Source organism: Carassius auratus, chromosome 31 (assembly GCF_003368295.1).
Source record: "Carassius auratus strain Wakin chromosome 31, ASM336829v1, whole genome shotgun sequence".
Classification (NCBI taxonomy): domain Eukaryota; kingdom Metazoa; phylum Chordata; class Actinopteri; order Cypriniformes; family Cyprinidae; genus Carassius; species Carassius auratus.
The window spans coordinates 28,146,534-28,174,519 of NC_039273.1; the positions used below are offsets into that span (position 1 = coordinate 28,146,534).

General features: G+C 40.7%; 1 pseudogene; it reads left to right on the forward strand.

Moving 5' to 3' along the window:
- The window catches only part of LOC113051055 (transcription factor HIVEP2-like), a 76,804-nt pseudogene that overhangs the window by 45,766 nt on the left and 3,052 nt on the right, over positions 1–27,986 (forward strand).

The following is a 27,986-nucleotide window of genomic DNA, read 5'->3' on the forward strand; positions in this document are numbered from 1 at the left end:
CCCATCAATTACACAGCCGTAAAGCTCTCATTTCAGCCCAAATAGCTGCCATTGCTGTGTCAAAGTCCCCACCAAACTGCCTGGGTACTTTTAACAACCGCCCTCCCTCTCGGCTGAAGTAAATTGGTGAAAAGGCATGTTAGAGAGAAAATGAGTGGAAACTGGACAGACGGGGCCTGGATGTGTTTTACAGACTGAGTCAGACACCAGCTCAGCGCCAGCTTCTTGACTTGTATAACAGCATGGAGATTGGAACAGATAGAGTGAGCTTGACTCACGGTATTATCGTGGAGAATCTGCTCTTGTTTTTCTTTAGTAGAGGAAGGAGAGAGAAGAACAGAAGGACAAGTGGGCGGACCCCCCTTACACGGCAAAAGAGACAGCTGAACCCAGTGACCTTGCAGTGATCCTCGAGGAGAGGTTCTTCTTTGGCCCTTGGCCAGCGTGAAGGCTGGGATGGGGTGCTCTACATATGGGTTCCTCAAGCCATTCTCTCAGGGTGCTTGTTACGGATCTGTTACTATCACACCCAACGTAATGTTCTCAGCTTGTGTGATATAAGTCACACTGCCCCTATTTCAATCTCAGGGGAGAGTTCTCTTGGCAGCGGATGGACTCATGCTGATGCTGGCACCATTCCTTCACAGAGGCCCACCTCTGATCTGAAAAGAGTGCTGCTTGTGAAAGGGGTGACAAGGATGGTAACTGGTCCACTCATCCCCCAATGACGTAAATGTCACTTCCCCCTTTCAGTCTGGGCCTAAAAGTCAGATGCACAGTGATGCAAAGAGCTGGAGAAGATGACACTGATTAGCTCACTCTGGGGGCGACTGTCGTGGCTTGCCCAAGATGGCCATGGCACTGTGTGATTAATGGCCATTAAACACCATGTGGCTCCAATTTGTTGCAGCCCAAATCCTGTCTCCCAATGCGCTGATTACAGAGCGAAAGCCCAGCTCTTCTACACCTGCTGGATTGAGGAGATGCTCATTGTGCCTCGTTCTTGGTCATATGGTTCCGCTGACTCTTTAGATAAACAAGCAATGGAGACAGCACTACCACTGGAACTTTGCCTAATTGACGGTGTGTGATTAGGGCTTTATAGCTCATCTAAATCACAATAAACTATGAGACTTAAATATTTTTGTTTCAGCTGTTTTGTTTGACTATAACACCACTAGAGGTATTTGCCTCATGATGTTTCAAATTAGTCATAAGCAATAAATCAACTTCTTGCCTTTTAAGATTGGACAACTCATAAGTCATTGAATACCAAACATAATTTTCCACAGGGGTATCTGGCTGATTCTGTTATATGTGCCATTTATTATCTTGAAATGTTTGCAAAGCATTTAATTTGTTCTTGACGTTGCAGCCATGCTATAATGGTTGCTGTGCACATTTTTTATTATTAAGAAATCTTATATATTTTTTATAGAAATGTTTTGTATGTGTATTGTTGTTAAGTTGCCTCTGTATTTTACTTTTATTTCGTAGATACTGTTCAGATGGGAAGGTCCCATCTGGATTGACCATAAAAACCATGTCACATGTGAAAGTAGTTCTTCTGTCAGAGTACAAAGATGATCGAATGGCCAACCCACTGACCAGAAGCGAACCCTTTCTCAATCTGCTGCGAAGATCAGACATATTAGTTAAAAGCACAGAAAACCAATCTTGCCACTTTTATTTCAGATCTTTATTTTGGCCTGCCATTGGAGCTAATTTGAGTACAAGTCAGCATGTGCAGTCAGGAAATCCACTTAGCCCGATTTCCCGGCTTTTGTGAGGGGTAACATGACACTGGACCCCAGCCGTCAGGGGAACACTCACCACCCAATAATAAAATGTGTGACTCTGATGTCATGACCACAACTATACGCCAAATTCCTCACTGATGCACTCACCCATCAGAGGTGCTCTTTCCATTTAAACGCCCTGTAATGAAGAGGCATGGGAATCAAAGGGTGGAAGGAAGCAAAGAGAAAGATGGAATGGGGGGGGGGGGTTGGTGGTGGATTGTGTGCAGCTGGGGCTGAAGGAGAACAACAGAGCCTACTGATTTGTTTGTTTGCGCTGGGAGACATGTGATGGTTTAACGGGATCCTTTCCTTTTTTCTGCGTTCTTTTTTAAGACTAAGCCGAAGGAGGGAGCTGTCACCTTTGTTGGTAGTGTCATTTGTCAAAAGTACTTTCCAGTTTCCTTCCATAAATTTTTAAGTTGCCCCATTAAATATAAGGTAATTGCATTGTCTCTATATGGTGCCTGGAGCTACAAGTCCTATTAAAGAGACACAAAGGCAGTGAGTCTTAAGAGTTTTTATTAAAAAGAATGGTATTAATTATGGAGGAGGAGGAGAGTGCGAGATGGGGAAAACTTGTGATGCTGTGAGGGTCAAAAGTGTGGATTTGTTCATGTAGTTGTTAATAGTTGCACATATCGATGACAATCCATGGACGAGGATTTGACTGGTGTTGGGTTGATCTATTCTGTTTAGTAACACTTCCTCCTCACCCTATTATTTGTCTCCAGCTGGGCTTCATTAAACTGACTTCCTCAAGTAAAAAGAGGCTCAGATTTGAAAAAGGATGGCTTCATAGTTCATCAGTCATGCAAGAGAATGCAAAATGATACACGAGCAGAGGAAAAGAGGTTTAAAAGAGAATGAGTAAAAGAGGAAATGAGAGAAAGCGGTGAGCGCAATGGAGGTGTCAGGGTGAGGCAGGTGCTCCTGACAAAGTGCACATTGGTTCCCATGGTTGCAGGGCTGGTACGATGAGTGGCGAGTCAGAATGATGACAGCTCTTCTAGCCCCAGGACCCTTCCTCCTCCGTGATACATTTAGGTTCTTAACGCCACCTCAAATGATCTTGCTAACTTTCCAGTATTACTCTGCATTAATTTTTTAGCACCCTGAATAATGTTGTGGAAGTGAGGCAACAGGAAGGCTCATCTCCTTGACAAATTTTACTCAAAGGATGTGGTCGCTGACCACATGCAATATTCAAGCCAGATGAGTGTAAATAAGGCTAAATGCACTGAGCTACACTGGTTGCTGGCCAGGATGTGCCCAATAAACTGCCTGTATAAATCGTTATCTGAAATTCTGTGACTCATATTCTACAGATCTCTCTAAAAATGTATATACATTTATTTAAAAAAAAAAGACAAATCTGTCATTGTGACTTTACATCTTAGCATGCAACACACATTAATAATTGAACTGGAAACAAAAATTGTTTGTGTTTTGATATTACATAAGATCCTTTTGAACAACTAGGACTTTCACCTGGTTGATCAGGCTGCATGATTTCATTTTTATGAGGAGTTTGTGTTCCCTCACTGAAGTAAACGGATTAGGGTAGAAACAGCTTCATAATAATATATCCTGTGTCAGTTCTGTAACCCTCTTTACCTTAAGACAAACTTGGCAAAAAATGTTGGGAAGGGGGTTGGAAATGCATTTATGGCATGACATAACATGGCTCATTTTCCACTGAAATCATTTTGCTGAAATTACTCAGACCATTGAAATAGAAAATATGCATTCACTTGTCACTCTTTACATTTTAATTCACACACTGTGGAGTGGCACAGAGCATAGCTTATGAGAGCTTTGACAAAATGTGCCACATGTCCTCAAGTACTTTCAAAGGATAATTTCCAGGGAAAAAAATGGAGTCATATAATTACAGGCAGTTATTTATACTCTGTACATCTCCAATTCATCGCCTGTTCATTTAGCTAAAAGCTCAATGTTGGGTCTCTATTTTGGATGTTTTTTTTTAAGACCGAGCACTCATCATTGCCCTCATCACAGCACATCTCAGTGGTAAGAATAGTCTCTCTTGTGAGCACTTGACGACCTGTTGTGGGTGAGCTCCTTTGTAAAGGGTTTTGAGTAAGCAATATAAATACTGTAGCTGGACTGCATTTCCCTAAAGCATCATAAGCCTAGAACATACGTAGAAACCATTGGAACAAACCATTGGTTTACTAACAACAAAGTGCTGAAATCCATTTTAGCAACTAAAATATACTTCAAACCATGCCTAGTCGGTAAGGTTGATCATTTATGGTTTTTTAATCAGCATGTTTTATTCTAAAGACAAATTAAACCTTACTTAATACTGTATGGTTAAAACGTTTTGAAAGTCTGGTGTCTTGAATTGGTGTGCACTGCAATACACATGAGCCCTGGTGAAAGGTTTTGTTGTTGCGGCTGAGAGGAAGTGTTGCATGTGTTTACCCTGGGTGAGCTCCACTGCAGACTGTGATGCAACCTCACAGAAATGTCTTGTTTTTCTGGATTAGCTAAGCTTGTCTTAGTGCAGCAGAGAAGCATAATGGTGTTTGTAATATCTCCAGCTCTAGGGCACATTTTAGATTGTGAGGCTGAAGAGCACAGCTTGGCTGCATTCACTGCAAGGCAGGGAGCATGAAAACATGGTGAAGCATGCTTCTCTAGATGGGATTTTGGAGAGCAGGCCTGAATGCCACTACAAAGGCCAACCAAATTGTATGACTAAGAACTAAGACCTTACGGTTGTGGTCTTTGTCAGAGAGACTTTTTCTGGCATCTTTATCTTCTCATAGTAGAATAAAAGAATGGATATACCATGCAAAGAAATACATGAATTTGTAGTCGTATTCCATTTTGATATTTGTTCTATTTAGGGTTAGGATTATGAACGGAACAGAACAATAGCAATAGTACACTTATAGTAATATTACAGCATTAATATTTCTTTCTCCATCATAGACTGCTGGCCAAGGTTCACTCTCCTCCAGGCACAAACAATGAAGCCCTGTGGTTGTCACCTGGGTTCTTTGCTATTTTTATGTCTTGAATGCCTTTTTTAACCGTTTTGGTGTCTGTGTTTTAAAGGCAACACATTTTGTTAGAAAACCTCATTCTGGTAGATCACCAATCAATATAATTACGCCCAGTGTTTGATTACAGTCTACATGATTTTTGTACATTTATGAAATGGCAAACAATGTGAAAGACAAGTTCCATCTTGTTTAATCAGTTTGAATCTGTACTGGCATGTCTCATAACATTTATAATATTGCGTATATTATCCCACAGACAGACTCTTCATTGCAATATGGTTTGTGCGTAAACGCATCAGAGATAGAGCACGATTGCTCCAAAGGGAGTGGAAATATTGTTCTAGCAGATGCTCAGTTCCAGTTCATTTATTCGATATGAAGAGCTTTAAGCTACTCTGATAGCCTCTATTTAGTCTCACATTATCATTAAATTTGTTTTCTTTCATTTGTCTACAGTGGTCTGCATAATCTCAGTACCCTGGCCAGGGGATCTTACTTGTCACCCCACTGCTCAGCCTTCGCCTGCCTAACCTGACTACCATAGAGGGAGCAGCATTGAGGCCTTTACCCTGAGAAACAAGCAGATCCCGGACTTACAGAGAACCTCTGGGTGAGTACACAATGTCACACCACACAAGAGCAATGAAGGCAGGCCATGAAGGAACCAGGTGTTTAACATGGACAAAGTGGAAAATTGAGGTTAGGGAGACACATGTTCCTTGGGCTGTGCATCTGGCAGGACCGTGTGCTGAGGTTGCATGGCTCACAGATGCAGAAGGAAGATAAAAGTGCATTGCTGATTATATCTGATTTACCATGGCTAATAAATATTTTGATAAGCTTAGGAGTGGAGTCATATAGATTAATCAATATTTAAGAGCGCCTTTAGTAAGTTCAAAGATTTAAAAAGGATATTTTGGTATTGATACCAATTTGTAGTCCTCTACATGTAAATCCTAATGTCTATCTGCGACAGATTATGTACACTAAAGGCTTGTACACTGGCACTGTACACCAAACGACCGAAGATGAACTCGCAAAGAAACATGCATCTCCTAGCAATGAGATGCATGTTTCTTTGCGAGTTCATCTTCGGTCGTTTGGTGTACAGTGCCAGTGTACAAGCCTTGAGTGTACATAATCTGTCGCAGATCGACATTAGGATTTACATGGAGAGGTGTTTGGTGGTGTACAAAAATGAAAGCAATATGTGTTCAAAAAGTGACTCGAAATATCAAACATGACTGATATCCTCTGACTACATGGAATCATGGTCTAAAGCACTGGTAGACTTGCTCTGACTTTCGGCAGCTAAAGCATCCAGACTGCAAATTGGGCCAAAAATCTTGGCAAAAGTCATGCAGTGTATTCCGGCCTTTAGGCCCTTATAGCATGAGCAAAGATCTGAACATTAAATCTGTTCCACAGTTCTACTGTATGATATATTTGTGGATACCACAAATGCCTCTGCTTCAAAGCCTGAGCCGTGAACAGTGACAGGATTTATTTTCAATGGTGCTCAGAGTAGTGGCTAGGCTTGGGCAATAAAAAGATATTGATATTTATTGACGGTACACCATCATCAATAACAATATCATTTTTTTCTGATATATTGCATGATAGTTTAACACTTTTTTCATTTAAAGGCGTGTATTATGAGCATCAACCAGACAGCCAACACACAAACACATGCTGAAATGAGTGTCGTGCCTGTCTGCAATGAGAAGACTGTGAATCAAAAATAGGAATATTCGTCAAGTTTAAAATAAAAAAAAATGCGTCAGGGAGACTCAGCAGCGCACGAGATGCGATTCTTTAGGGTCTTAATGAAAACACTGTAACATATTTTGGTTGAAATTTCTCAGTAGTAGTGTCAAAAACACCTTTTTTACCGTGTTGAAAGCAGCTCTTTTCAGCGCTTTTTTGTAGCATTTTCCTTTAAATGTTAATGGGCTCTGCTGACCCTGCCCCTTTCTATTCCGAGCCGCTCTCTGAGGCACTGTTTATTTTAGTCCCATTTATCATGAAATTTGCTAATTAGCACATTATTAGGAATGGGTATTTGCATAGATTTACTAAAAAACCTTATACTCACTTTTTCTCTTGATGAAGCTGGACCATGAATGTTTTGTGTGAAGACAGACACATTTAGGTAGGTTGGGGATGCATTCCCTTCAGAAACAAATGTAATTCACTATGTCTTTGGCAACTAAGATAAATGGCAACTGCTGTGTTCTAAAGTAATATGTCAATCCAGTCTGTGTGACGTCATAAAGACAGGCATCTGAGATCAGCTCAATTTGACAAAGGGGTAAAGATTTTAGTAGATTAATAAAAAAAAACTTGGTGGATTTTTATCATTATAGGATGGTTGTGTACACACTGCCAACACACATTTCAGTTCAATCAACTTTTCAAAGTGCATGACCTCTTTAAGAAAGATTATAAAACATTTTCAATATTTATCAATGCTGAAAGATATGAAACATTATATTGTGATATATTTTTAAGATAAATCGCCCAGCCCTAACCAGTGCTTTTAACTTCAGACGGTGATTAGAGCCATTTATTTGTTCTACTATAGGAGGTTGGGGCACACTTGTAGCAGATGTTTCAACTCTTCCACTCAAGATCACAGATGCTCTTCCTCTTATTTTGCACATTCTCTTTATTAATTCTTATTTTTGGCAGTGGAAATCCTTATAAAGGTACACAGTTCCATTTGCTTTGGCTAGTTCTGTGCAACACCTTTTTTTTATGCACTTGCATCCAGTAAGTTGTGGGGATACCTTAAGCTGTGGGGATGCCTTCATGTGGCAGAAGGGTCGACATGTGTTAAGCCTGTATTGTAATGTATTACAAAAATCATCATCGGAGAGTGAGCGTAGAGGCTCTGAGTGAATGACCGTGTGCCTCCCATTTTTTGTGACCACGCGGACAAGTATGTGAGGTCAGAAGACATCAAAAGCACCATTGTACATGCAAAGGTACTGCGTGAAGAAGCCTGTTGCTACTCGAACCTGTCCATTCCGTCAATAAAACAATATAAAGACAACCAGATGTGCAGTAATTCTGGCCATTTATTTGTTCACATGTTTGTTGCGGAGTGGACCATCAGTGTACGCTTTTGGTAGTATACGATACAAGTAATCCACGTTTGCGCTGTCTGTGTACACGTCTGGATTGCTCATGCGGAAAGTAAAACACGGGCTTTAGTCTACAACAGGGGTGTCAAACTCAATTCCTGGAGGGGCGGAGCCCTGCAGAGTTTCGTTCCAACCCATCTCCAGTACTCCTACCATGTACTTTTCAAATAAGTCTGAAGGACTTGATTAATTGAATCAGGTGTGTTTAATTAGGGTTGAATCTAAACTCTGCAGGGCTCCGGCCCTCTAGGAATTGAGTTTGACACCACTGGTGTCCAAACCCCTTTTAAGGTAGAGTCAAGCTAAGACCACCTTTGGAGTTAGTAATTTCCCCTTGGGTTCTGTAATCTTAAATGTGAATGTGAACAACTGGCCACAGGTTTTATGTTTACGTGGTTCAGTCAACCTCATTAGGTTCTAATGCAGTTTAGAGGAAGTGAAAAAAAGGATATAATTTCAATGAAGCATAATGTTGTAAGTGGGGAACCAGTAAGAAAGACAATTAATCAGTGCCTCCACAGCTGCTTCCTGACATTTCTGTAAAATGTTGTGGAAAATTTAATGAAGGCTAGCTTGTAATGGTTTCAAGCTTACCCGGTGGAAAATATGACAATTTTTCCATCGACAATTAAGACCAACATGAAGCCCTGTTTTTCACTTTTTTTTTTATCCCTGTCTTTTCTTCCATAGGGCAGTGTTTGTGTTTAAGCCAAGGCTAAATGGAAACATGTACATTAAAACAGATACAGCTGTGGAGTCTGAAAAACCCCTAGGATTGTTGGCGCTTCACTAAACAATCTAAGCAGTGGCACCTACAGGAAGATTTAGTGTCAAATCGCATGTTCCCTCCCACAGTCCACAAGGCGGGCATGTTTTTATACACCGCCTCCAGGAATGTGTCATAAATCCATCTAATGTCCTATACATGATGCTGATGATCTTTTCCCTATCGTTTTCCTGCATTGCACCAGTCCACAAATATGCAGCTCTTGATTTGGGAATGGGTTATTCACAGAGAATGTTTTCATCTTTGCTGTTTTAAATTATCGAGCCATCCTGTAATTACACTGCTCTGCCCCATATTGGACTGCTAGTGTGCCTCAGAGTCCCAGGCCAGACCTCTATCCCAGACTGGGGTACATTTTTCCTTCCAGACCCCGCTTTTCTCCAGTGGCCGGTCCAGTCACTTATTTGATTGATAACCGTATCTTGTGCTGGGGGGATAGTGCTTGGCCTTTCAGTGTGGCAGTTAAATTAGACATGACCTCATGTTGAAAGGGTTTTTTTTCTCTCCTTAATAGCTGTTGTGTTTTTTATCAGCATGCAATGCCTTTTGACCCGTCACCAACAACAGCACTTCGATCATGGAACCGTCCCACTGTAGACCTTCTGTGACAGAAAGAAGAGGGATAGAACTGATGCTTGGTTTACTCAGGGCTTCCCATCAGACCCTTCAAATGGCTGGTGGCTTGTACAGGTGCATCTCAATAAATTAGAATGTCGTGGAAAAGTTAATTCATTTCAGTAATTCAACTAAAAAAAAATTGAAACTTGTGTATTAAATAAATTCAATACACACAGACTGAAGTAGTTTTAAGTCTTTGGTTCTTTTAATTTGATGATTTTGGCTCACATTTAGCGAAAACCCACTAAATCTCAATAAATTAGAATAATTCATAAGACCAATTTAAAAAAAAAGTTCCTTATGGAAAGTATGTTAATTTACTGTACATGTACTCAATACTTGGTAGGGTCTCCCTTTGCTTTAATTTCTGCTTTAATTCAGTGTGGCATGGAGGTGATCAGTTTGTGGCACTGCTGAGGTGGTATGGAAGCCCAGGTTTCTTTGACCGTGGCCTTCAGCTCATCTGCATTTTTGTTCTCGTTTCTCATTTTCCTCTTGACAATAGCCCATAGATTCTCTATGGGTTTCAGGTCTGGTGAGTTTGCTGGCCAGTCAAGCACAGCAACACCATGGTCATTTAACCAACTTTTGGTGCTTTTGGCAGTGTGGGCAGGTGCCAAATCCTACTGGAAAATGAAATCAGCATCTTCAAAAAGCTTGTCAGCAGAAGGACACATGAAGTGCTCCAAAATTTCTTGGTAAACGGGTGCAGTTACTTTGTTTTCAAAAAAACACATCGACCAACACCAGCAGATGACATTGCACCCCAAATCATCACAGATTGTGGAAACTTAACACTGGACTTCAAGCAACTTGAGCTATGATCTTCTCCACCTTTCATCCAGACTCTAGGACTTTGGTTTCCAAATGAAATACAAAACTGGCTCTTATCTGAAAAGAGAACTTTGGACCACTGGGCAACAGTCCAGTTCTTTTACTCCTCAGCCCAGGTAAGACACATCTGATGTTGTCTGTGGTTCAGGAGTGGCTTGACGAGGAATACGAAAACTGTAGCCAAATTCCTTGATGCATGCCTCAGTGCATTCCTTGTGAAGTTCATTAAAATTCTTGAATAGATCTTGCTTGACAATCCTCATAAGGCTGCAGTTCTCTCGGTTGGTTGTACATCTTTTTCTTCCACACTTTTCCCTTCCACTCAACTTTCTGTTAACATGCTTGGATACAGCACTCTTTGAACAGCCAGTTTCTTTGGCAATGAATGTTTGTGTGTCAATGATTGTCTTCTAGACAACTGTCAGATCAGCAGTCTTCCCCATGATTGTGTAGCCTAGTGAACCAAACTGAGAGACCGATGCTCAGGAAACCTTTGCAGGCGTTTTGAGTTGGTTAGCTGACTGGCATTTCACCATATTCTAATTGGTTGATTGGTGGGTTTTTTACAGATGCACCTAGAAATAGATATCTGTGGCTTTTTCATTATTAGGACATAAACTGTAGACATAATAACTGGGCACTATCTTAACTGCGGTTACGGTTCATCAAGATAAATTGCAACATTTCCCAAACTGAGGAGTGCTAATGTCTTATTTAATGGTTGATGTCAAGGCACAGTCAAATTTTAGCGCATAGCAATTTGTTGAGAGAGCAGCCGTCTGGAGAGATGATGTTATTTAAATAATCACCATTGATATGATTATAATGACAAGCTAATGGATAATGTGTCCTTTCCGCTGCTGTATTAATCAGAGCACGCAAGTGTTTTCTCACTCTTCTTTATGCCATGATATTGTCCTTATGAAAGAATTGCCCATCATTTCCATGAATGTGAGTCTGTTTATGCTTGATTTTTCTGGTACATTCACTCTCTTGCTCTCAATGAGTTGCTGGCATCACAGCTGCTAGATAATTACGCATTCGACCAAATGTCTTGAAGGGGTTGTATGCACCTCGTTTCCGGCTGCGCATGGATCACAGCAGCTCTGCCATCCATCTCGGCCCACACAGGCAGAGAATTGGATGGGCTGGGCTAGGTTGTGTAACTGAAGCCCCTTTTATAACGCAATTCATCAACACCATAACCCTGCATCGTATCCATGCCTTCCCCACCCACACAGGAACAGTCACCCACTCTCCTCACCCCATCTCGAGATGGCTGTAGATGCTTCCCACGCAAGCTTTCTCTCTCCAGCACACACACAAATGCTAAGGCTCTCCTGTACCAAGTGTTAAAAATACTTCCCTTTGCATTAATGGTTTTTTCCTCTTCTCCGTATAGCTTTAAAAGACTGGTTTATCTGTCAGAACTGCTGTCTTTTCATGAACTCCTATCAATCCTCCTATTTCCTCATTTCTGAAGCCTTTGAAAGCATTGTTACTATTGTTTAATAGTGAATTATGGAAGTCTGGTGTCCTTGGAATGTGATTGTGATATTGCTGATGTGTAGAACTCTCATCCGCTGACCATCTGGACATGATTCTAGCAGGCCTGTCTCTCTGCACTGGCCTCTAACCCAGCTGGATGTGGAGCTGGACGAGTCGTGCCCAAGATTCAACTTTAGATTCTTAATGAGGAGTCAGTATGACACTCCAGGGGGCTGACTCACATACATTTTGGGTGATACATCCTCCAGTCCTGCTAACACAGACCAAAATCACACCGTAAAAGTTGCTGGATGAGCAAAAGGTAAATCTTGCAGGGAGCTGAGATAAACTGCAAAGACAAAAGTCCTGAGTAAGTGAAGGAAAAGGTCATGTGAGTATAGTATTAGTGTGCCATAATTCAGGATTGTCTCAGAAATGTCCTGTATTTGATTGAACAGAAGTGCCTTTTTCCACGTAGTTATAGTAACTTAAATAAAAGAACAGCTATTGAGATCCTTCCCACATAGAGTTATGGTTTCTTGAATAATTGCTTTGAATAGACATGTGCCAATTCCTTTAAAACAGAAGACTTTATTGTGATTTCCTTACTTCAGTCTATTTTCAGACTTGTTCTCATCTTCTCTGTGCCAGATGATAAAGCCAGTTGGAGTAGTAAAAGTTAACTCCATCACTAATGAGTTGGGATAGTTGGAACAAGGACAATGGAAAATCAACTCCGCAACCTCTCCTCCTCTACAAGAGTAGTGGTATTCGTGCACACTTGAAATTCCCTCATGGCAGTAAAGTTTCTCTTGAGACAACCAAGCAAGGTGTAAGCAAAATTTAGATGCACCTCTATGCACAAGGTGCAAAATAAAGTTTGAGTAATTGACCACAATTGTTTTAACGGTAGGAATTTGTCATTATATCCTGTATAACCACTGAATTTAAACAATTGGCTTTGTGTTGAATTATTCAGTGTCTGTCCTATAAGAGACAAAAAATTGTGCCACTTGGACTCAGAGAAATGAGATCTGGGTTGTGTACCTCCCCAGCATCATAGCTGTGATGTCATGACTCATGAGGGAGCAAACAAAAGGCGGAACCCAATCTCCGGAACATACTACCCGGTGTGCCCAGGTGCACCTCAGTGAGCTACATGATCTAGTATCACGGTTTGGATCCAAGGAGTCCATTAGCTTAAGTATGCAAACTACAGTCACATACATATCAACTAATTCTTTCTGAGTCATTTACACTACTGTAGTTGCTGATCTTTGTGCTTGAACCAACAGATCACACCATAAGACTGAATTACCCTAGTTGTATATTTCTGTAACCCTGTAAATGTAGCGGGAGTTAGGCAGCCAGGCAGCTGATAATCACAGTGTTAAAGAGCATGACTCAGAATATTTCAAGAACATACCTTGGCAAAAAAAAAAAAAAAAAAAGTACTTTTTCCAGGTCTACATCTGTTTTATTCTTGATTTAGTCATTCATTTATATATTTATTTGTTAGGCATTTCCACTGCAAAATGGCTTTAAAAGTGATAGCACCTTAAAAAGACAGGGAGTCTCCTTTCAAGTGAAAAGGATGTCCAAATAGCTTAGAATGTGACATAATGCTTCTCCAAATCTTTTTAGGACTGCTGCACCGTGTAGCATTCATTGACAAACAGACTTTGAGAAGACTGCTGTTAATCCTCTCACTGGAATCTGACAGCAGAACTGTAAAATGCATAATCCTTGCTTTAGATTAGGTGGTGTATTTTTATTCATGAGCAGGCATCCTTATAAAAGTATTTATGTTCTTTATTATACCGATATTGTGCATCCAGCATGGAGGACTTGCTATGGCCCTAGGCTAAGAACCTCCTACACTTTGTGTGGTGAAATGGGGCAGGAAAATGAGTGGGACACCAGACAGCAGCATACTGATCTCAGCCATGCAAGGATCACAATAATCTTTGGGCATAAACAAGTTTCATAACCATCTACTATGGGGTGGTTGAAAAATATGTTTTGAACTATGTCTGTAGAACAGTACATAGTGTAGATTCACTTTTTAACAGTGGCAGGGAGCACAGGTACTTCATGCCATGTAAGATTCTTGTAACCTCTTTTGGTTTATGTAATATGATGACATAGTAATTCTATTGCAAATTCTGATGGATTTGCTGTGAATGGAGGTACTGCTCTTATCCTCTTCACAGTTTGTCCCACACATGCACTCTCAATTTTATAAGCACATCCATTTGCCTCTAAAGATGGGATTCTAAGTATTTTTAACCTCCCTTAAAAACATAGGTTATGCAATTCATTAAGCAGATGCAGTATCTCACAACCCAAAAGCCCATCATGTCATGAAAGGCAAGAAAAGAGCAGGGAAAAGCATTAGCAACATGGCTAGATGGCATGATGAAATGCATCATGGCAACAGTACAAAGTGTCTATCGGTACAGTTTTTGCTACTGTTTATATTGTGGTAGGTGTAAATAACCACACAGCCCAGTACTGCTTAAATTTATCATCACGTGAGGGTGGTAAAGAAACGTGCATGAATGAGAGAATAAAGTGCATGGGGTAAAATGGATCAATATATTGCCTCCATGGAGTAGGTCTTAAAGTGACAGCAGCGTATAATAACTGCTGGAGTCTATGACATGTTAATCAGATAGCAAAAGAAAAATCTATGAACTTTATAGAAGTATCAGGATTATCTTGAAACTACATTGTAGTTTTTTTTATAGAAATGTATCTGTGATTGCTTTCTAAAAGCCTCACTAATTTACAGAATTGGGAAGAAAGTTTGCTGTGCAAATGTGCATGTTGTGCTATAGGAAACACTGCCTACATTTTAAATGGCTGCTTAAGTGCAACAGCAACTGGGAAGTTCAACTCATAGTTTGCCTCGGTTTGTGAACACATACTTTCCTCTGTCAGGCATGGAAGAATTATGAAAACAAAATGAACCAAAAGTTGATGTTTCAAGTGCTATAAATACCCGTGGTTTTTCTGCCCTGCTATTTTTAGTGCTCACATTGCTTTCAAGACATCAGCATCACACAGTTTCCTCACTCATACTCAGGCAATGCTGTCTGTTGCAATCAGAATGAGCCTAAGATTAAGATACACATCACAGAGAGTTCAGTACCTTCCCTTTACAAACACGTTCATGTTATATTTATTGCTTTGAGTACATACTGTACCTTTAGGCTTTATTTTGGTCTGTACTTCTCCTACCTTTGTCTTTAAGTGTTCACAGTGTTAATGTTTTTAAAAGCATTGAAAAACCCAAAACTCTTAAGGAAGAAAATGCTTAGAGTTTGCCCTTTAAACACCCACACACACTACGTAGAATGTCATTTGCATTCCTTGGGCTATTTTTATATGTTTGTGTCTCTTTAGGAAATGAGTGGGCAAGGTTGTTAATGATGACTCATGAGCAGAGGGAGGTGGTAGCTCCTCTGCATCACTTCATTGAAAACTCTTGACACACTTGCTAGGCGAGAGGTACACAGCTGTGCAGCTGCCTAGATGAAAGAAATAAACTGAAGGAAATAAAACAAGAAAGCAAGCTGTAATTGAAGTATGATGAGCAACCAGCAACAGAGTCACATGATCAACTGAGTTTTTTCGACAGCTTTATTAGACATTAGCTTTTAAAATATTTTTAGGTAGTAATGTTAAATATTCCGTATTTTCTTTAATACATGTAGAGCAACAATCCTTGTCTAAAAACAATCTTTAAACTTATATTTACTTTATTTTTTTCTCTCTTATAGATACTGAAACAAGACGTCAAATAGAAAAGGAACAAGCTTGGATGAAACAAAAAATGAATGGACTGTGTAAATGAGTGATGGAAAGATACTGACCTGATTGTCAAAGAGGGACATCATTTACATTTTAAAGTGGAGCAACACTTGAACTATGAAAGTGGAAGGACCTTTTATTTAGGAGTCACTTAAGTAACTCATCTAGCATGACAGCTTGCATGAATGAAATTTAGCAAACATCTTAAGAAACCCCATTGAAGTACCAAGAAAAAAATGGAGACACACGAACCTCCTGTTGGCCAAAAATGCACCAAGGAGCAACGGGAAAAGAACCCCTTACAAAGAAAATGGGTGTCTGAGCCCTCTGCTGGATCGAAAAGAAATACCTCACAGATCCAGATGTTAAAAGACACATGCATCGTGAACAAAGTCTTACAAGTGGGACTAGCCTTGCTAGCTCCACTCAGAAGTTTAGCTCTGGAAAGCTGATGTCATCTGGAGTGACACATTCATCACATGAAAGCCAGTTTCAACAGGTCTTCCCTCTGCCTTACTCCTACCAGTTGCCACATTCATACCCGCAGGAGCCTTTCCTTGGTGGTACAAAGCCACAACCTGGGTTGGAGGCCCATGCCTGGACTTTCTCTGGTCAAATGCAATCTCTGCCACCAGATGATATGTTTACTGTACACTCCCGCTCTCATGGAGTATTTCCCCGTCAGAAGTCTCCAACTGGTTTTGGCCAGTTTTCCCAATCTGGACCTGAGCAGCCAGAAGAAAGTCATAAGAAGGAACAAAAACCCAAGAAGCCAGGAAAGTACATATGTCACTACTGTGGCAGGGCATGTGCTAAACCCAGTGTGCTTAAAAAACACATCCGGTCCCACACAGGGGAGCGTCCTTATCCCTGTGTTCCATGTGGTTTCTCATTTAAAACCAAGAGCAATTTGTATAAACATAGAAAATCTCATGCTCATGCTATCAAAGCAGGACTTGTTCCATTCTCTGAGTTAGCAACTCGAACAGACACTGATCAAGCATCTTCAGTTGGGGAAGCAGAGGCACACTCTGATGGTGAACAAAGCACTGACACTGATGAAGAAACTGCAGAAGGTGCAATGTTTCCTGAAAAACGGAGCCCACAGATATCATTTGAGTCTGACAAGAGCCCAATGGAAAGAGGACCAGCATATGCAGATCCAGCAGAGGAATTTTCTGTGGCATCTATGAAAGTGCCTATTTTAATTGTTCCAAAGCAAGGGGTACCATCACCTGCCACAGAGTGTCCCCAGTTTACAGACATTAAAGGTTCGGTTATTGGTGGACAGATGGGCAGAGGAGATGAGTCACATACGGTTAAACGGAGACTTGCCTTAAGACTCACTGAGAAAAAGGACCAAGATTTAGAGCAGTCTCAAAATCTCTTGAGCCCCCACAGCAAAGGTAGTACTGATTCTGGTTATTTTTCACGCTCAGAGAGTGCTGAACAGCAAATAAGTCCACCCAACACCAATGCAAAGACATATGAAGAGATAATGTTTGGAAGGACTTGGTACCACAGAACCAACTCCAGATCCAGACAATCAATCACAGTTGGGATGGTAGCTATTGCTAGTCAAGACACTAATATCAAAAAGTCTAGTGCCATGCAGGAGTTAGCCATGGGAAAGATATCAGAGGGTCATGTATTTTATCAAAGTGATTGTGCAGAATCACAATTAATTGCTGGATGTGACCCAAAGCATTATCATGCTGGCTCTTGCCAAACTAACACAAGTCTTCTGGAAGCACCCTCTGATTCAGGGCCACTTATTAGAAGCAACTCAATGCCAACACCTTCCCCAACCAACCTCAATGTCCCACCAAGTCTAAGAGGGAGTCACTCATTTGATGAGATGATGACCCAAGATGACGTATTTTATGGAGGAGCTGCGGGTCTAAAAAGATTAAGGAGGCAGGCCGCCTTTGAACACTCTGCCCAAGAAGGTCATGGAGAATCAGAGAACTATGGGAAAATCACAGCACCAAACTCAAGTTTGAAAATGGGAGAGAGAGGGCCTCTGATGCCAGAATTTAAAGGCTCTGTGTCAGAGATGGCTTGCCCAGAAGTACGCACAGCATACGGTTCATATGGTACAAAGGTGGGAATGACAGAGTTTACCACAAGAAAACGGCGCATGAAAAAGAGTGTGGGTGAAGAGGAAGATTGCCTTGGACAAGATGATAGCAGTCGAAGTGGCTCAACTGAAATGACAGGGGATTATGAGCTAAGACAAGGAAGTCAAGATTCTGCCAAGGCTGTTCCTGCTAGTAAGGGATCCATGTTTAGAGCACATAGCCCATCAAACAGTTTTGACAGAGGCTCATGTATGACTCCAGATGACATTGTACTTGTTCAAGATTCAGACACGAAGACTGCTGGTAATGTAATATCTGTCATTCAACATACTAATTCGCTGAGCAGGCCAAACTCATTTGAGAAGACTGAATCAATTGACCATCCATTTTATCAGCCAGATAAGCATGCTGGACATCATTCTGAGCAATCAGACTCAGAAAACATTGATGATGTGCAGAGCCCTGAATCTCATCATAGATCAGAAAGCATGGAACAGCAGCAGGGTGACAATGAACAAGGATCTTTCTCTTCTAACCCATTGTATCATATGCCCCACAAACTTGTACGACAACCCAATATTCAAGTGCCTGAAATACGAGTTACAGAAGAGCCTGACAAACCAGAAAAAGAACCTGAAGTACCAGCAAAAGAACTAGAGAAACATGTTGAGGAATTTCAGTGGCCACAAAGGAGTGAAACATTGTCCCAGCTTCCTGCAGAGAAGCTGCCCCCAAAGAAGAAACGTCTGCGTCTTGCAGATATGGAACACTCTTCTGGGGAGTCGAGCTTTGAGTCCACTTGTAATAGCCTTTCAAGAAGCCCTAGTCAAGAAAGTAACTTATCTCATAGCTCAAGCTTTTCAATGTCATTTGATAGAGAGGAAAGCATCAAATCTTTATCCCCAACTAAGCAAGATGACTTTACTAAGCAGTCTGAGTTCTTAACTGTTCCAGGCAGTGGCCATTCTCTGTCTATACCAGGCCATCATCAAAGAGAGATGCGACGCTCATCATCAGAGCAGGCACCCTGTGCTTTACCCACTGAAGTACCAGAAATACGTAGTAAGTCATTTGATTATGGAAGTCTTTCAACCGGTTCAAGACAAGGAGAAGTTTATGCAAGTGCTTCAGCTATGAAGGAGCGTAGAAGAGGTTACCTTGTTAGACAGGCATCTCTCAGTGTCTATCCTGAAGTAGTGGTTCAAGAGCCAATCTTAGAATTAAATATAAAACAAGAGCATTCGGAGCATGTTTCTCAAGCTGCTTTAATTGGTACATCCTATTGTGTAACCAGCGATTTGGCAAGACCCAAAAGAGGTACACAGTCAGTTCTTGGATCACATCACTTGCTGCAACAAAGCATCAGTGAGGACAGTCTACCTGAGGATCATTTCCAGAATGCTACTCGTTTGCCTGCACAGCTTTCATCAGATAGTGAGCATTCAGTGCATGAGCACATGACCCAGGATATAATTCAGCACTCTTCACTTCAGAGCAACCTGCCATCTTCACCTTTCTTGCCATTTCAGCCAATGTTCTGGCATCCTGAATCAACACAAAGAAACAAGCAGCACCTGCAGTTCCAGACACAACAGTTACAGAAACTACATATCAAACAGCCAAATCTACAGCCCATGCTACAAAAACCATACCAACCTTCTCATCAAATTCAGGTGAAAACAGACTCAAAAACTGATGGGGCAAGTCACAACTATCCATATCCCTCAAGAGCCTCCCCACAGCAACTTGGGGTCTTGTCATCTAAAGTGCTTACTACTAGCTTGTTACAACAAGTTCAGCCTATCTTTGCCACTCAAAACGTAGGTTCACAACCATCATTCCCTGGAATGGTGGTACCAGTCAGGATCCAAACAAATGTGCCATCTTATGGTAGTGTTATGTATACAAGTGTTTCACAACTCCTCGTCACTCATTCTCAGAGCACAACTTCTATCAGGGTTTTATGCACAGACAGTGTGTCGACTGTTTCTCTAGCAGACACTGCATCAAAGCACCATGTAGGCATCAATTTATCCAAAATATTAGGACATTCAGAAGGGTCTTTAAATATTCCAATATGGAAAGTACCTGAATATTTACCCGGGAGCATTAATACAGGAATTCCTTTGTCTTTGACATCAGGAACTATCTCTACTACAGATGCGTCATCTAGTATTGGGGGGAGTAAGAGAATGTTGTCACCAGCTAGCAGTCTTGAGCTTTTTATTGAAACCAAACAACAGAAACGGGTCAAGGAAGAAAAGATGTATGGCCAGATAGTAAAAGAGCTTAGTGCAGTTGAGCTGAGCAATTCCAGTGCACCAAAAGATAAGTCCCCCAAACCTGAATTTTCAAAGAGAGATGACTCCATAGATGAACAAGAGAGGATGTCCTCATCTCCACCAACTGATTTCTTGTCATCTAAATTCCTTGGGTACCCATCTGCACCTCATTTACCTGATGTGCCACCAAAAGACAACTTCATTCCACCCTTGCAAATTATTACGAATGTGGCTAGCAGACCAGATTCCCCAGAAGAGCTTGATGTTGATGAGTCTACCCCAGAGGCAAACTCAAGCCCACAATCAGTAATCTCCTCGAGCGAAACTCAAGAAGAATCTAAGCAGAACATTGGTAACAAGTTTCCAGTAAACATGCTGGTGCAGCTAGCTGCCAATCAGGGTGGTGGAGTTGTTGGTAGCACTCTTCTGCTAACTGACCTGGCAGATGTTCATCAGTTTTTTCAATTCCCAAGTCTTCGCACACCAACCAGTGTCAGCTGGTGCTTCCTAAATTATACCAAGCCAAATTACGCACACACAACTCCCCTAACCTCTGTGTATGGTTCTTGGTGCGTCAGCTCCTACAACCCCAACCCACTCAACCTCAGCACCAAGGCCACCTTGGCACTTCTGCGGTCCAAACAGAGGAAGAACACAGAGATGTATACAATGGCTGCTATGTATCAACCTGGCACTGGAAAACTTGTTTCATCCCTTCGGTGGAAACAGAAGTTTGAGCAGGTATTCTTGACTGTTCCTAAAATATTCAAATTAAATTCAAAAGAACAATATTTACAAATAAAAATATGAATTTAATTCCATTGATTTGTGTCAATAAATATTTATTTCAGAAAAATTCAGGTATTAATAGTAATTTATATAGATAGAATATAATATATATTGTAAAAAATACATTAAATATTAAATTATAAATATTATTAAAGCTCAATTTCCCTCTTGCAAATTGTGAATTTATGTAATTCAATATATTTGTTAGCAAGATATGCATAAGTTCACTATGGTTCACTTTGGTTTGGGTGACCACAACTTAAAGACACTATACAAATATAAAGAAACAAGTTAATGTAAAGAATCCTTGTTCTGTTATTTCTCACATAGAATGTTAGAGAAAGCAGACCATTGTAGTATTATTATTATTGTTGTTGTTGTTGTTGTTATTGTTCTTGTTGTTAATGTTGAAACATAAAAGTTGCCTTTTGCTCATTTTTTAATTTCTCAAATGATTAAAATAATAAAAAATGACCAAGAAAATAGGCTTGCCGCAATAGATGGTGTTGACGGTGATACTAGTGTTAAGCCACAACACCGTTTACGTCACTTGCCCATCGCAGCACCGACCCTCACCGTCTTTTTGATTTTTTGTAGCAATAAAAATCATTTAGTTCAGTAAAAGAGCAGACACTAAAATTAAGAACTGAACGCGGCTGCTCAATACAGCATGCAGAAGGACAGTCTTGTCAAGCTGACTGACGAGAAGAGTGAGTTGAGACAGACAAGATGATGCCAGGATGATTTTCTAAACGAATTACAAAAGCACTTGTTTGCCAATATTTTGGATTTTGAAAAGCCTGTGTACTTTTGCCATTTTTTTAAGTTGATTTTGGAAGTTTTTTTACATTTACAATTACATTTAGTCATTTAGCAGATGCTTTTATCCAAAACAACTTACAAATGAGAACAATGGAAGCCCTCAAAAACAATGATATATAAGTGCTATAACAAGTCTCAATTAGATTAAACATAGTACACGTAGCAAGGACTTTTAAATAATATAATAAATAAAAAGAAAATGGATAGAAAATAAAAAGAATATAGCTAGCTAGTGTTAGAGGTCTTTTTTATAATTGTATAATAAATTAAAAGAAAATAGTATACGAAAAGATTAGAAAGGTAGATTTTTTTTTCTTTTATTTAAAGAATAGAGTTATAATAATGAGTGCTAAAGTTAGAGGGTAAAATAAAGATGGAGGAGATGGGTTTTAAGCAGATTCTTGAAGATGGCTAAGGACTCAGCTGCTCGGATTGAGTTGGGCAGGCCATTCGACCAGGAGGGAACAGTTAATTAAAAAAGCTGTAAAAGTGACTTTGTGCTTCTTTTTGGATGGCACAATCAAACGACGTTCACTTGCAGAATGCAAGCTTCTAGAGGGCACATAAGTTTAAAGTAATAAATTTAAGTAAATGGGTGCAGAGCCAGTGGTGGTTTTGTAGGCAAACATCAATGCCTCAAATTTTATGCGAGCAGCTATTGGTAGCCAGTGCAAATTGATAAACAGTGGTGGGACGTGTTCTTTTCGGCTCATTAAAAATATATCTTGCTGCCGCATTCTGGATTAATTGTAAAGGTTTGATAGAACTGGCTGGAAGACCTGCCAAGAGAGCATTGCAATAGTCCAGTCTGAACAGAACAAGAACTTGAACAATGAGTTGTGCAGCATGTTCCAAAAGAAAGGGGCTGATTTTCTTAATGTTGAATAAAGCAAATCTGCAGGACCGGACAGTTTTAGCAATGTGGTCTGAGAAAGTCAGCTGATCATTAATCATAACCCCAAGGTTTCTGGCTGTTTTGGAAGGAGTTATGGTTGACGTGCCTAACTTGATGGTGAAATTGTGATGAAACGATGGGTTTGCTGGAACCACAAGTAGTTCTGATGGTCCTTCATCCAGCAAGAAATGCCTGTTAGACAAGCTGAGATGCGAGTAGCTACCGTCGGATCATCTGGATGGAATGAGAGGTAGAGTTGAGTGTCATCAGCACAGCAGTGGTTTGAAAAGCCATGTTTCTGAATGATAGAACCTAACGATGCCATGTAGACGGAGACGAGAAGTGGTCCAAGAACTGAGCCCTGATGCACTCCAGTAGTTAGATGTTGTGACTTGGACACCTCAGCTATCCAAGATACTTTGAATGACCTATCTGATAGGTAAGACTCGAACCACTGGAGTGCGTTCCTGAGATGCTCTTTGCCAGTAGGGTTGACAAGTTAGTTAGTAAGTTAGTAAGTAACGTTCAAGTCTTTTGCAATGAAAGGAAGAAGGGAAACTGGTCTGTAGGTCTCTAAAAGAGATAGGTTGAGGGTGGGTTTCTTAAGTAGTAGAGTTATACGAGCCTGTCTAAATGATGAGGGAAAAACACCAGTGTGGAGGATGCGTTAATGATGTGAGTGAGTGCAGGTACAAGTGCAGGAGAAATGTAATTATCAATGAAGATTCGGGAGGAGCGCGTCAGATACTTAGCCTAATCATCACAGGTGGACCACAATCAAGTAAATCAATCCCACAGTATAAATATCGCTGACTTACCTCTATCCATTGACGGTTTATCAGCATCCCTCCTCCACCCCATCTCCTCACTTCAAGTTCACTTTACAATATACGGGGAAGGGGGGTACTCTAGGTTCGGGCAATTCCCGAGCTCGGAGCCCTTCCCCGGACAGCACGCCAAATACGCATACCATACCTCAGCTAATTATATGTAAGCGTTGAACTAGTGGAAAATGGCTTGAAGGAGATTAGATGGAATAGGATCAAGTGGACCAGTAGTAGGATGATTAGAAAAGGATGAGTTTGGAGACTCTCTGGCCTCAGAGAGTGAAGAGAATGATATGCATGCGTTGTTGTTTGTTGGTTATCTGAGCTTGATGGATTGTGGTGTGGAAAATTGTGCACTGATGTTTATAATTATATTAATGAAAAATGTGGCAAAGTCCGTCAGCTATTAGAGATGAAGCAGGAGGGGAGGAGGAGGACAAAGGAGTGAGGAAAATGTTTTAAAAAGCATGCGAGAGTTAGATGAATTGTTTTTATGGTAGTATGTCATTTTAGTAGTGGAGACATTAGCAGGGAAGGAAGAGAAGAGTGACTGATACATATTAAGGTCAGTAGTATTTTAGGATTTGCGTCACACCCTTTCAGCAGCTCTAAGCTTAGAAGGGTATTCGCGTAGAACATCAGATAACCAAGGGCAGAAGGGGTGGTACGGGCTGGCCTGGAAGACAAGGGGCAAACAGTGTCTAAACAAGAAGTAAGAGTGGAGCAGAAAGTATCAGTAGCACTGTTAGCATCCAAAGATGCTAACAGTTTAGGGGAAGAAGTGAATATGAAACCATAGCCGGGAGGGTGAGAGTGAGCATAGGTTACGTCGAAAGATGACATGTGGAGGGGTAAGTGATGTGTCAGGGACCATGTTGAGCTTAAGGGTGAGGAGGAAGTGATCCGAGGTGTGCTGTGGAGTAACCAGTACATGATCAGTGGGGCAGTGTCATGTATAAATGAGGTCCAGTTGGTTGCCTGATTTGTGAGTAGCAGTAGTTGACACTCGGTTGAGATCAAAAGAGGCAAGCAAAGTGTGGAAATCAGCGATCTGGAAATACATAATAAGAATTGGTTATTAACACTGAAACAGAAGTGAAACAAGTAGAATGAAAAAGGGATTAATCAAAACAATACTTATGTCCCTTGCCGGTGTCCCTGCCCGGTGGAGTCGCACGGTAGAGTCGATGGTCTTTACACTCTTCGTTCTTCACACAAGGAGGGCTTAACAGGAGGGCTGCTGCGATCGCTGCTGCGGTGTAAACATTTAAGCGTGGTTTGTTTTTAAACATTTGTTTCCTATTTAGTTGGTTTGCTGATTTTTAGTTTATTCAAACTTTGTTTCATTTATTTATTTTATTTGACATTAAGGTGTATGCCATGCCTCCAAGCTTTCTTACTTGTTTTGCTACTAAACATTCTACGTTTCTTATTTATATGTTTACTATTTCCTACTACCCATTGCCAGTTTTGAATACCCATTTAAACTTTATGTAAGTTATTTGTTATTTTATATTAGGCAAAGCCTGCCCTATTGCATGGTGTATTTTTATTTGTTTTGTTAATAAAAGTTCTATATTTAATAGATAGGCTAAAGTGAATTTGACGTTTAATTTTGTTCTTGCATTCAAGCAATTGACGATTGAACTGCCTCTAATTAAATTTTTTAAATCCATTTAAAAGTGAAGGAAAGCGAGGAAAAGAGGGGAAATTCAAACAAACTAAAAACAAAAATTGCTTTACTCCGAATTGTCGTTATTTGAAAGTGAAAGTAAAATGCACACTGCTTTTACAAGCTGTTTAAAAGCGAAGGAAAGCGAGAAAAAGAGGGAAAGCCCCCGCCCCCATGGTGATACCAGTATTACCGGTGTTGTCACACTTATGTTGGTGTTGTCGATTAACTGGGGGGACAATTTCCTCACCATCACAACTCTACAAGAAAATGCACAGACCATCTTATGTTGCTAATGTTTTATGCTTACAGTTTTAGGGTTCATTATTTATCTCATTTTTGTTTACATTTCCAGTTGAAGCCAGAGCTTATACAGTTAGATGTTGGAAAGTTTGGAAGAAAATGAAGGGAATCAGCTTAAGAGACAGAGGAAAAGAGGACCATGGAGAAAAAGAAGCTTCTTCAAAGCAGGCTGAACCTACTCGCATCAAAATCTTTGAAGGAGGGTATGAAGATGTGTGGTTATTTTTTGAACATGTAACTAAGTGTTCTTTATACAAGGTCTTCCCTAAAATCCAATTAAAAGTTAAATACTGCGTGGAAACAAATATTAGGAGCTGAGGAACTCAACATTTATCAACATACAAACTTAATGGTGTGATGCCTAAATCAGTTAAACTCAAGAATCTGGAATGTCTATGACTACAATTTGTGTGTGTGTGTGTGTGTGTATGTATATTTATTTTTTTAAAGCATTTTAAAGCTCCATATAATATTATCATGTGTTAGGAAAAAAAATGATACAGCATAAAAGAATGATGCCCTCAAAATATATAATGTGATCTTTTTTATTTGATTTCTTTCCTTATCAGCATTCACCAATATTCATATTTTAAAACAAGAATGTAAATAACCCTTTCCTTGTTTTTATTTCAGGTACAAATCCAATGAAGACTATGTTTATGTGCGTGGCCGAGGCCGGGGAAAGTACATCTGTGAGGAGTGTGGGATCCGCTGTAAAAAGCCAAGCATGCTGAAGAAACATATTCGCACACACACAGATGTCAGGCCATATGTCTGCAAGTTCTGCAACTTTGCTTTTAAAACAAAAGGTTGGTTATAACTTACACACATTGTTATAACACACATGCCAATGTGCACAAAACATTTTAAAACATAATTTAATAATCTGAATAAAACGTTAAAATTAAAACTATTTAATCAGAATAAATTGAGGGTTAGGTATAATTTTGGCCATTCCAATGCAAGCAATTCAAACACTTTAAAATGTTTTTTTTTTTTTTTTTTTTTTAGGAAACCTTACAAAACATATGAAGTCAAAAGCTCACATGAAAAAGTGCTTAGAGCTTGGAGTGTCAGTGACATCTGTGGATGAGGCGGAAACAGAAGAGCCAGGTATGTTTCAGATTCTGGCTAAATTTTCTTGAAAAGAGCCAATACTGCAATCTATGTTTGGCTAGTGTGAAAGCTGTCAGGCGAACGTGGGTGCGCAATGGGGTACTGAACCGGAGATTACCTGAAGGAGGTGGTCCGAGATTGATTGCACCCGAACTGTAGTGCAGTTCGCGTGAATATGTAAGCATGACAGAGCAGCAAAAGAATGATAATCCCGCTGTCTCGTCAAAATAGACGTCTTCATGTGACGCATATACAGTAAACCCATATATCGTTTACTCTGCTGCTCATAAGAGCACCAAATTAATAAAAAACACAATATATTGACCCACGTTCTGTTTTCTGTCATACGTTGTGCCCATTTGCGATGACTTAAGATGACCACAAATGCACTGGGGTTCGACAGAATCAAGAGAGTGTGAAACCAGACCAGTGTAGTAGGGGGTGCCAGTAACAATCAAACTACGGTTTGAACAACAGAAAACAAGCCCAGTGTGAAAGTCACCATTGCCTAATTAAAAACAGAACACTGCTACTGCCAGTTTTAAATAAAATAACCAAATTACACCTAAAAAAAATATCTTGCCCATTTGATCATGTTCTATCAATGGAAGGCAATGAAACCCAGTAACCTTTCTAGACCAACTGATATTTAGGAATAAACTAAACACAATTAAAACACCTCAAACAATGTTGATTAACCTGTGAAAGTCAGTTGAGAAAATGTGCTATTGCTCATTTTTCCAGACACCGAGGAGGTCCAAAGAGCATCGAAAAAGACTGGCATGTCAGAGATAATGGCAGAACACCAATTCTCTGATGCTGATGACTCAGAGGGTGCTGAAGAGGATGGTGATGAAGTTGATGAAGATGAGGATGATGATGACGAGTATGATGGTGATTCAACGCCGAAGACACGTTCTCGAAGCACAAGCCCACAGCCATGTGCCATCCCATCACTCTCCATCACTGCAGTTGCTGCTTCACAGGAATCCACACCAGAGCCTCAAGCCTCTGTCTCCAAACAGCCTCTTTTCACTTATTTCAGTAGTCTGCCCAGTATTCAGATCACCCAACTCATGGCACCCAGTGAGAAAGTTGGAGAGGCCCAGATGGCTGAATACCAGAGGCTCCTCCAAGGGGCTTTGGGTGAAGATCACAAAAACAGACTGGATGTGCCTAGCTCTATGGATGAAGAGCTTGCTCTCTCTCCAGAACACAGCTCATCCTCCTTTGACTTCTCCTGCTCCCGTCTGTCTTCACCTGGCTGTGATTCCTCCCCTCTGCGAGAAAGCTCACCTTCCTCTAGACGATATCTGTCCCCTCGAAGGGACCTCTCCCCACGTGGGCGTTTGTCACCAAGGCGAGAAGCATCTCCCCTTAGGCATATCTCCCCAAGGCGGGATGCTTACAGAAGGGATCTGTCACCGAGGAGGGACCTTTCTCCAAGAGGACATCTTTCTCCCATTTCCCAGACAGGACGGCCAACATCACCAGGAAGGGATCTCTCGGGCAGACTTTCTCCGAGAAGCCGCAGGGGCTTGATCAGACCTGTGTCCCCCAGGAGGAGTCTCCATTATCAAACCGGTGCATTGGCGCACAGCCCCAGCCCACATGCAGAGATGATATCATTAAGCCAAAAGACCAAAAGCCATGCAGAACTGGAGGTGGTAAGT